Here is an 11,817-nt window from a genome sequence, read left to right on the forward strand (position 1 = left end):
AGGGGCAGCTGGGCCAAACCTGAACAGCACTGCAACCTTGTTGGCCAGGTCACAACACCTGGAGCATGAAGCCAGGCCCAGTCCCACAGAATAGGAGCCACCGCTGCAAAGTACAGTTAGTAAAATCACTGACACAAAGAAAAGCCTCGGACAAACAGAAATATCACGGTATCCATGACATTTTTTACCACCGTGACAACCCTGCAGCCCCTACTTATATGCAACCACCTTCTCTGCAATTCCCATCTACCCTGGCAGGATCTGCAGGCACACCACCACCTCCTCCTGGTGAATGGCATCAAAGAGCTGACAGGTTAAGAATCAGCACTGAGCCAATATCCATTGCCAAAAAATCAGATAATATATATTCCACACTTGTACAGAATCTACCACCGAATTGTGCAGCAGAACCTAAGCTGCTTTTTTTAAATTACCGTATATACTCGTTCATAAGCCAAATATTTTTGGTAAAAAAGTGACGCATCAAAGAGTGGGGGTCAGCTTATAAATAGGTCTGCACCAAAATTTGATGATTTTAAACTCTATGGAATCATTGAATTGAATATCTAATACACTGTCGTTTTGTTTACCTGGAGCATCTGCAGGCATGGAGCCCCTCAGCTCCCTGTGGCCGCAGTTTGCCGTTCCCAGCCAATGGGAGCTGCGGGAAGTGGTGCGCTTTTCTTTGTGTCAGTGATTTTACTTGTATTGTATTTTACTATACCTTGCAGCGGTGGGAGCTGAGGGGCTCCGTGCCAGTGAACGCTCCAGGTAAACAAAACATCCAGGCCCACTAGAGGCTTACCCTAACAGGCCAGGAGCCAAAGTTTGCCAGCCCCTGAAATATAGGGTCAGCTTATGAAAGGGTCATACAGTTTTTGCTATTTTTACCTAACCATCTTGGGGGCTCGGCTTATAAATGAACGGGCTAATGAACAAGTATATGCAGTAAGTTTCTTACCGTTGCAACTACAAAGAAAACCTTCCAAATGTGACCCAAATATAACTAATGTAATGCAGACTCTGCATCTAATGCAGAGTCCAGGAGCCCAGTTACAACATGGTTTAACTACAAGTTTTAAACATAATGTAAGAGGAGGCAGAGGATGTGTGTTTTAAAATAACTGGGCTGCCTGATTTAGTTACAGTTGTCTTGGACAGCCTTAAATAACAGCTGTAAGAGAAGTATGAATGGACAGATCCATCTAACTTGTGTATTAACGCTAATGGCTAACTATTCCATTTTAGCCAAAACATCTACTGTTGGATGCAGCATTAGATATTGGGCTAGACATCCATAGGGCAGATGATTGGTATTACTTGCATTATCGTGTGATCAACAATTGCTCCAACATGAACTCCCCATGTCTTCCCAAGTGCCAAAAGCCCAAACTATATGCTGTGTTGTTGAAGTTATGTCGGTCCCAGGATATCAGAGAGACAAGATGGGTGAGGTAATATCTTTTATTGAATCAACTTATGTTGGCTTGTCGCTCTCACCAACAGAAGTTGGTCCAATAAAAGACATTACCTCACTTACCTTGTCTTTCTAAAAGGTCAAACTGTTTTATATCCAGCTGTCAAAACCTTGAATTTTCCCTTGGCCTTCCCAATTTCTACATTTCAACTATACGTTGTCAGTACAATAATCTGCAGCAAAGACTGGAGTAACATTGAAATGGCAAAATAAATAATATATGGGATAAAACGCTGCAGGTGTTATTCATTTTCCTATTTAATCCAATAAAAACCTCCGTTTCTGAATTTAAATGAAGCTTGCATCTGAATTTTCAGTTTGCCACGCCATTGTGCCTCTGAAACCAGAAGGTATTCTTCACAGGCCAAGCACTACAGATGATACCAGATCTGCCATGACACAACCATTTTAATAACCTTCCTTCCAAAACAAAGCTTAAAGACAGAGAGATAGACTAGTCTATCATTATAAAATAAATAGTTTCTTGAAAAGAGGCCTAAAAATTGCTCATGTAAGTACAAGTCAAAGACTGAAGTTAGCCCAATATCTCCAGAAAGTCAGTGAGAAGGAATGGCTGAAACTCACCAAGACAAGACACCACATTTGTTCCCATCTATCTATCCTGCCCACAATATAAATCTGCTATCACAACGGCGGCCAAACCAGGCTGAATCCAATCAATCTCATCCATGAAAAACATACTGTGAAAAACTCTTCACCAAAAAACCTTTCACTCTGCTTCCAGATGAAAACAGTCCAGATTCACCAGACTGTCCAGCACATGGCAGCATTCTGATGATCAGGACTTTGGATGTTGAAGTGGAGGAAAAACAAAACATTCCCTGAGCCCGCAGAGTTACATTTTTAGATTTAAACATTCTTTATGTTGCATGCAGTCAAACGGAGCCGAGTTTTTACCACTGGCACTTTACCCTCTTCCCTTTACATCTGATTTATCGTGCATCACCTGAATACTACAGTAACATGCATGGATGACATGACAGTGGAAGGCATTTAGGAGATCCTATTTCAACAAGTACAGACAAAAGATGACTAGTTATGACGTTGTACAAGACCACCAAAAAAGGGCTTCAATGCTTTACAGCAGTTTGTCTCAAAGAGTATGTCCATACTTACGGACGGGTCAACGGGTAGCGTTCGAACTCCAAACGCGCTCCCGTCGACTCCGGAACTCCACCACCGCGAACGGCGGTGGCGAAGTCGACGGGGGAGCCGCGGACTTCGATCCCGCGGCGTCTGGACAGGTAAGAAGTTCAAACTAAGGTAGTTCGACTTCAGCTACGCTATTCGCGTAGCTGAAGTCGCGTACCTTAGTTCGACCCCCCGACCCTAGTGTAGACCAGGCCAAAGAGTTCAGAAATTTAAGCAAGTCTGTTAATCTCAGAGCAGAACAACAAAATATGTGTTACTCCCTGAGAAGAACAAAGATGAAGGTAGGTTCTTTTAAATATGTTTTCTCTATACCTCTCACCTTAAGAATCAATGTGCTTGAGAGAGCACAGAGAGAGCTGTGGGGTAACTTGCAACTGCTAGCAATTATAAAGTTCATAGCCTTCAGAGAGAAAGCAACGTGCAGACGCTGGCCTGTTTAAGCAGTCTGGCTTGCTGGGTACATCACAATATAGGTTGAGAACCGTGCAGCCTGGAAAAACCCCAGTCAGGAGGGAGTGAGGCGAGGCAATGGCTGGGAGCCTTTAAATGGGTGCCCTTGGTGGACCATGAGGGGGAAAATACAGGTGTAATGGTCCTGAAACTGACAACTATTTAAAGACCTCTTGAGAACAATGTCTATTTGAGTACAGGTACTGTAGTCACATTAGAATAATACTGGGAAACCTGCTCTGGCTCTAATCGTGACCAATCCAGATCCAATATATTTGTTTTCATTCAAATAGTTAAATACCATAAGTTAACAGGTAAAATATTTCAAAGTGGTTTTAATTTATCCTTCAGTTTTGTGACCTGAAACAATTTTCATGTGGTTACTGAAATGCACCTCTACCCCGATATAACGCTGTCCTCGGGAGCCAAAAATTTTACCGTGTTATAGGTAAAACCGCGTTATATCAAACTTGCTTTGATCCGCCGGAGTGCGCAGCCCTGCCCCACCCCCCCAGAGCGCTGCTTTACCGCATTATATCCAAATTCATGTTATATCGGGCCGCATTATATTGGGGTAGCGGTGTAGTTTGTGAGAAATTCTACTAATGTAAGACAGTCAAAGAACAAAGGTGTTGACATTTGAAATGTAGGAATACTATTAGAGAGACAAGGTGGAAATGGTAATATATCTTACTGGACTGTTTACATTTTTTCTTCAAAGCGACAGAAATCTGCATAAAAACAACCTGACTCATTAAATGATACTATATCAAGTATTTCTACAAAATCATGGTTTGAATACGGGTTAAATTTTTTTTAAATTTTAGCATCGTTTAACCAAAATTATTAGTTGTTGAGCTATAGAATAGTCTGAGATGTGAACTACAGAAATCTAAGAAAAATAATTGTCACTATCATCCTTTCACACTCAACACTCCCTCATCCTCAAAACCAAAAAGGGACAGAATCATCATAAAAGGAGAAGTATGAAAATTATCCTGTTTCCTAAGCCAATTATTTGCATTTTTCTCACTGCTACAGCAATTGATGTACTCTGCTCACGCTTTAAAAAAAATCACTATAGTCTAAATATATATTGGCCTGTTATTCATGGTTCCCTAGACTCTAGAGGACACTTCAAACACATTTTTATCATCTGAATGTTTGAAGAAGGGGATAGGCACAAAAGTATGATATTTCTCCTACCTCAAGACAAAGATCAACTTGCTCCTTTCAGAAGTTTATTGGCTCTGAAGTGAAAGGAAACAAAGCTCATGCTGTCATCCAAAGCAGCAAGTGATTTCCCTCCAGCCAAGGGAAACCTGACAAAACTGACCACTCTCCAGCAGTAAACATTGGTATGGCTAATTCATCAGTGAACTGCCACAGTTAAGAAACACAGGGTCTAAGGCAGTGGTCCCCAAACTGTGGGGCGTACCTCCCTAGGGGGGGCATGGAGGAACATTCAAGGGAGGGAGCAGCACCCAGCCCATCTCCGGACCCAGCTCCACTCTGCCCCCCAGCCCAGCTTTGGACCAAGTCGCAGCTCCACTCCGCCGCCCCCAGCCCCAGCGTTGCCCTTTTCCCTCTAGGCCCAGCTCCTCCTCCCCAGTTCCACCTTCAACCCAACCTCCTCTGCTGAGCCAACTGTGCAGTAATGGAGTGGGGGGACAGACTTCATTACTGGTAAGGGGGCACAACAGGAAAAGTTTGGGCACCACTGGTCTAAGGAGAGCCTTTATGAATTACCAAGAGAATGGGAAAGACAGAAAGCACGAGTTGGGGGAAAAGGAAATCAGGGCTTCTGCAGATATAATCAAGCCCAAAGAGCATGATTGGAAGACAAATGAAGATCATAATCTGGACTGAAGGAAAGAAAGTGGTCTCAGAAAGGAAAATATAAAATTTTCCCTTTAAAAACCTCATCAAATCCATCTACCTAGTGTTTTACAAAAGATCATATGTCCACCCATTTTAAAATTCATCAGAAGTGGCTGTTAATCTGAAGTATCAGAGGGGTAGCCGTGTTAGTCTGGATCTGTAAAAAGCGACAAAGAGTCCTGTGGCACCTTATAGACTAACAGACATATTGGAGCATGAGCTCTTGTGGATGAATACCCACTTCGTCAAACGCATGACTTAATGTTAATCTGAAGTATACAGACATATCCACCTAAGGAAGGTACTTGGCAATTTTTGGGCCATACTGAAATTTACCTGCACTTCCAGTCAGATTGAATGATTAAAATCATAATGAAAATAAGCGTGAATTTAATTATACTTCCAACTGAGGTACTATTGACCCTTTAGCGGAAATGTTTCACTGAAGTGTTTTCAATAGACTAAGGAATATTTTTAAATGCACCGAGAGAAGTATTCAGAGGTGAAAGTAAGCCAGTACGGTCCAGTATGGCGTACCGGCAAGAGCCAGTACGCCGTGCCGGACCGCACCGGCTTCTGTGGCTGGGATTTAAAGGGCTCGGACCTCCCCGCCACCACAGAGAGCCCAGAGCCCTTTAAATCCCGCCCGCAGCTCCAGCGGCCGGGCTGGGGCCGCGATTTAAAGGGCTCGGAGCTCCTCGCAGCTGCGGGAGCTCCGGGCCCTTTATATCCCGGCCCCAGACCAGCAAGGCTCAGGGCTCCCGCGGCTGCCTTTAAATCCCAGATGGAGCTGCGGTGGGGATTTAAAGGGCCTGGAGCTCCACGGCGGCCGGAGCCCTGGGCCCTTTAATTTGCCCGGGAGTTCCCAGCCACCTCTGCAGCTGGGAGCCCCGGATTGATTTAAAGGCCCTGGGGCTCCCAGCCACAGCCGGTGCCCCAGGGCCTTTAAATCTTGAGAGGCCACGCCTCTTCCAGTTGAGGCCATGCCTTTTCCGGATGAGGCCACGCCCCCCTCAGGACTCCAGCAGTACCGGTAAATCCTGTAAATTACTTTCATCCCTGGACATATTTTTTTCTTTTTTTTCTGGTACCTCTACAGTGGTTATTAATATAATGGGACATGAAAACTTATTTTTCATTTCTTCTTGCAGCTTTGCTCTCAATTATTTCTTTAAAATCATCATCAAGAGTAATTCATCCACTCCAACGTCCAATCATCACTGAATTTAACAGGTAGTTTAGCAACAGCTGAATAAAAAAAGTAACAGTTGCATTAGATTCAGCTTCATTAAAAGAGAACAATGTATAGATATTTCATTTCATAACTTTTATGTTCCACACATGTATCATTTATGTTTTTCATTCTAAACAGTCCATTATTAATAACAAATTCAAAACTAACCCCATGCACCGTATAGCTGATTAGCTTCCAATGTGCTTGTTCCATAGTAGAAAAGGGTGAAACAAATGTGTTCAAAATGTCTTTTATTTACCACTTAGCAAACCCTTTCTATAAGCATAACCAAGTATTTTAATCAACCAAAAAGGATGCAACATTTTTACAGACTCATCTGTAAAAGGACCCATCTTAACACCAGTATGTAAAACAATTAACATGGAAATTTGAAATTTAAAATTATATATATACATTTACACATACACACACTACATCATTTCCTCATTTTGAACAATCTAAAGTTAGAATTTTAAGCCATCAATTAAATCAACCAACCAGAATATAACTGAGAATTCAAATATTTTTATTTACCTTGGAAAAAGGTTAAGGAAGAACTACTAGGTAACTTGATTACTTCACTTTCATTTGAGACATATAAATATCAGCTCTAATTTTCATAGTATCTTAAAAAAATTTAACTGATTTAAGTCCTTTCAATAATTGTACATATCTAGTAAGAACAAACATTAAGCATGTCAGTTTTATGTACTCAACTGTAAAGGTCAAGAGAAAACTAGTTTAAAATTTAAAAGAGGTGCACTTCAGTAAGAAATAAAAAATCATTTTGATCTCATAGTACTAATTTCCATTTTTCTTTACATCATTCACCATCTCCACTCAGTTTGAGTTCTAATCAACAACCACTTCACAGTTAACATTTCATGAAATAATGCAGTTGATGCAATCAAGTCCAGCAAAATGTTTCCCTAAAGATGTTTCCGTCATCCACATTCCTTGAAAATGTTCTACTTTCCTCCATCACAATTTCTCAGTAAGAATAAACACACTACTTCATCTTAAATCATATTGTGATTAAAACATAAACGGAGTTTCTTTTTGGTTAACACAACATGCCTTTGTCTGGGAAGAAAAATTCACTCAACCTGCTCGTTTTTCTAAATTTGACAGTATTCAGCTCCAACTGAATTCCTTTTGGATGAAATTCAATCTATGGAAATACAAGCTATAACCTGAAAGCTTGTCATTGAGCAGTGCAGAAAAAAAATAACCAGTACAAAACCTTCTTCAATGAATATTTATTGTATTTCCATATTTCACCGCTCCTCTGTTTACATAAAAGACTGAAGCCAAGACTCCTCTCTGGTATTATTAGCCCACAATATAATGATGGTGGACTTAATTGCCCTGAAAACCATGACACCAATAAATGAAATCTTCAAGCAATCAATTTTTAAAAAGAAAAAACCCTAAACCTTTTTTTTTACGTTGGTAAAATAGTATATAGGTGGAAAATTAATGCAGCCTTGTATTTCTCAACCTTGTGATCTCTGTATTCAGGCTACAGATGTTATGTGGTGACATCCTCAATCTCATCAAATCTGTGTCATTTTAAACCCTGCATTCCAATACGACACAAAACGGGGTAGGGAGGCCACAAAATTCATTTCTTCCCCACCACAAAATTATACAACAATTTTTTATCCTCCACACTGCTTGCCCCCCAACTCCTTTACATTAAGCACACATTCCTGCCCTGTATGCTGCAAAACAGAAGCATCCCCTCATTTTAAAAATAGCCCTTCTGCATCAACCTGCATGAATTTCCAAAAGCCTACACAAACCTGGGTTTAAAACATAGCCTTTATAAAGAGGAGAAATAATAAATAAGCTTAACCAAGAACCCAATGATTTAATTCCCTTTTTAGAACCGAAAGGAAAGGTGAAAGTTGGAATGGAACCTGCTTTCTTACCTCCCCCACCTCCATGCTCTTGCCAGATCCTCTGTTTCCCTGTATGGTTGCCAAGTCTTCCTATGACTCCTTCCTATCACCTGCCAGCTCCACCAGAACCCCTGCCAATTCTTCTCACCCCTGCCAGCTCTTCCCTTAGCAGCTGCCCTTATGCCTCCTCCCCATACCACCTATGCCAGCTTTCCACATACAACTTGTCTTCCTGCCAAACTCCTGCATTTCATATATTTATTGTTTATATGGATAAAGTGTAGCCTACCACAAGGTCTCAGGGTTATTCCAGCTCCCCACATACCACCTTTAGCTCTCGGTTACCTTTCTTTCTAACTCCCCACCATGCTGCCACCACCATCCCCCAAGCTCTCTCCTGCTGCCATCTCCCACAGGCCTGCACCTCCATTATTTGCCCAAAAGCTCTCACATTCCAGCCCTTCACATGTGCCCCATGCCTTCCAAACCCTTCCTACTATACCTCCCTATTTTCCCCAAAAAACCCCAAAGGGTCCCTCCTACCAAACACCCATGTCAAACCCCTTCTGTTACCTTTCACATACCAGATCTCTACTGCTTCCTTCATGCCTCCCCAAACCCACATGGCAGCTGCCCTCAGGCCAGCCCCAGTGGGCCAGTTCCTTACACATTCCAGTTCCCCCTTATGTCACCATGGCAGCCCTCTACCAACATGCTACCCCATGGCAGTCCAGTACACCCATGCCAGCTGCATGCCCTCTATGTGAGCTCCCCCACCCCGCGCCAGCTCATCCCTATATGCCCCCATGCCAACTGACCTGGCCAGCTCCTTCCTTACCGCCTGCCTCTATGCAGGCTCACTCCATACCCTCTGTCCCAAAACCAGCTCCCTCATAACCCCTGCCAGCTCCCCACACAACCCTATGCCCCATATCAGTTTCCCATACATGCACCTTATCAGCTTCACAGACACACCATGCCCTTACGCCAGCTCACCCACACGCACCCATAAATCCAGACCCTATACCAGCTCTCCTGACATGCTTCCTGCAGCTGCCCCTCCCCCCCCACACACACCCCCGGCCAGGTCGCCTTATAGTCCTCCCCGCCCTGCATCATGTCCCCCTACTTCCCTTCTGCCGGCTCCCGCCACATATGCCCGACCCCCTTCCCCATACCACCTGCCCCCAGCTGTCCCCCTCTCCAATACCAGCTCCCCCCACATGCTCCCTGCCCCCGTACCAGCTCCCCCCAACATGCCCCCTGCCCCCGTACCAGCTCCCCCCAACATGCTCCTTGCCCCTACACCAGCTTTCGCCACACATACCCCCTGCCTCCATACCAGCTTCCCCACACATCCCACTGCATATCAGAGCCCCCGGACATACCCCCAGCCCTCGTACCAGCTCCCCCACATTCCCCCTGCCCCCGTACCAGTTGCCCCGCACATGCCCCATGCCCCTGCATCATCTGCCCCCACACCAGCTGCCCCCACATCCCTACCAACCCCACACCAGCTGCCCCCCACATGCTCCCTGCCCACGCACCAGTTCCCCCCACATGCCCCCTGCCCCCACACCAGCTCCCCTCCACATGCCCCCTGCACTAGCTGCCCCCCACATGCCCCCTGCCCCCACACCAGCCCCCCCCACATGCCCCCCGCACCAGCTGCCCCCCACATGCCCCCTGCTCCCACACCAGCTCCCCCCCCACATGCCCTCCACACCAGCTCCCCCCCACATGCCCCCTGCCCCCACACCAGCTCCCCTCCACATGCCCCCTGCCCCCCCCCCATCTCCCCCCCACATGGCCCGACCACCAGCTCCCCTACTTATGCCCCCTGCCCCCACACCAGCTCCCCTCCATATGCCCCCTGCACTAGCTGCCCCCCACATGCCCCATGCCCCCACACCAGCCCCCCCCTCATGCCCTCCTAACAACTGCCCCCCACATGCCCCCTGCCCCCACACCAGCTCCTCCCCCCACATACCCCCCGCACCAGCTCCTACCCCACATGCCCCCTGCCCCATATCGGATCCCCCCACATGCCCCCGTCCTCGCACCAGCTCCCCCCATATGCCCCCGCCGCCCCCACATGCGCCCGCACCAGCTGCCCCCCATTCCCCCTGCCCCCGCACCAGCTCCCCCCACATTTCCCCGCCGCCCCCCATTCCCCCTGCCCCATATCACATCCCCCCCCCCCACACACACACCCCGCTCCCCAGCCCAGCGGTGCCCGGCCCGCCCCGGGATGCGGTGGCCCCGGGCGCCCGCTCGTGGCCCCTGGGGGGGAGGGGGGTCTCCTCACCTGCGGATGAACGAGACGGTGGCTGGTCTCCCCGGCGGCGGCGTCCCCGCTCCCGGTGTCCGTGGCGGTGGCTGCGCGGCTTCCCCCTCCTCCTCTGCCTCCTCCTCAGCTCCTGTCTCTTCCCACAGCAGCCAGCGAGTGGGGGAGGGGACAGGCCGAGGGGAGGGGGGGGAAGAGTACCACCAGCGGGACCGTTAGAGACCAGCCGCGAACTACAGCTCCCGGCAGCCCACGCTCCGGGCGCGGCGAGGCCGTGAAGCGGCATTGGTTGCGAGGCCTGCTGGGAGTTGTAGTCTTCCCCTCGCACGTGTAATTTTCCCCGGGACCTAAACGGGGGCAGTGCATGCTGGGACTTGTAGTATTAGGGCTTTAGCACGGTGGGAGCTGTAGTACTTCAGTGTGAGCGCCCGTCTTCCCGGGGACAGGAAGAGCAGGGCGGAGCATTGCATGCCGGGAGTTGTAGTTAAGCGTGGGGGTTGGTGTCGAGCATGCTGGGACTTGTAGTCTACCGCCCACCGTGACACTCTGTAGCCCGAGCGATAGGCGAGCGCGGCCTGCTGGGGCATGTAGTCAACGCGCAAGGGACGAGGACCGCAGAGAGCCGGGCGGACAGGGACCCCGGCGGAGCACGGCACGCTGGGCCCGGCAGTCATGGTGCATGGCACGCTGGGACCTGTAGTCACAGAGAGTCCCGCTCTGGGGGGGGGGCTGCTGAAGCATGGCATGCTGGGACCTGTAGTCACAGAGAGTCCCGCTCGGGGGGCCTGCTGAAGCATGGCATGCTGGGACCTGTAGTCATGGAACGTGGCATGCTGGGACTTGTAGGCAATAGATCTGGTGCTGGAGCCCAAACCCTGGGGGACTGTCAGACCCCTGTAGGGTTATCAGATGTTGTGATTTTATAGGGATAGTCCCAATATTCGTGGGTTCTTCTTACATAGCCTGTTCCGATTTTTTACACTTGCTATCTGGTCACTCTAGACCCCTATGACCCTAGTCCGGGGGGTGTTGCCCTTCCCTCCCAGGCACAGAATTTCCCGCCCCCCTCCCCTCATGGCCGCCTTCGCCTGGCTAGAGCAGCCCCCCCTCCCCAAAAATAGACATCCAACTACATCTATCCTGGCGCATCAGCAGCCGTGAGGGGCAGTCATCCCAGCAGGCAGTACAGCCTGGAGAACCAGCAGCCCCAGCAATCGGGGTGCCAGGAGCCAGAGGCCTGACAGCCCCTCAAACTACTTGTCAGCTGGAACATCCCCTGGCTCATACAGGGAGCACTGTCCTTCTCTTTCAAAGCGCTCCTTAAAACTCCTTCCTAGCCGTGATCTTGCATAACTTTGTTCTGTCTCATCTGTGTTTGACTAGCCTGGTGCTGTAGGTCACCCTGGGGGAG

General features: G+C 47.8%; 1 protein-coding gene across 9 annotated transcripts in view; it reads right to left on the reverse strand.

Annotated features, from left to right (window-relative positions):
• Window positions 1–10,621, reverse strand: part of FAM168A (family with sequence similarity 168 member A) — a 346,961-nt gene extending 336,340 nt beyond the window's left edge. For 2 of the 9 annotated variants that reach the window (XM_045021970.1, XM_045021980.1), the window contains exon 1: window positions 10,428–10,617. The gene's annotated coding sequence lies outside the window, so the exon portion shown is untranslated. Of the gene's footprint in view, window positions 1–10,427 lie in introns of all 9 variants that reach the window. The other 7 variants (XM_045021950.1, XM_045021941.1, XM_045021956.1 and 4 more) reach the window with 7 other exon arrangements.
• Window positions 10,622–11,817: the final 1,196 nt, after the last annotated feature.

The sequence above is a fragment of the Mauremys mutica genome, chromosome 1, assembly GCF_020497125.1.
Source record: "Mauremys mutica isolate MM-2020 ecotype Southern chromosome 1, ASM2049712v1, whole genome shotgun sequence".
NCBI classification, from domain to species: domain Eukaryota; kingdom Metazoa; phylum Chordata; order Testudines; family Geoemydidae; genus Mauremys; species Mauremys mutica.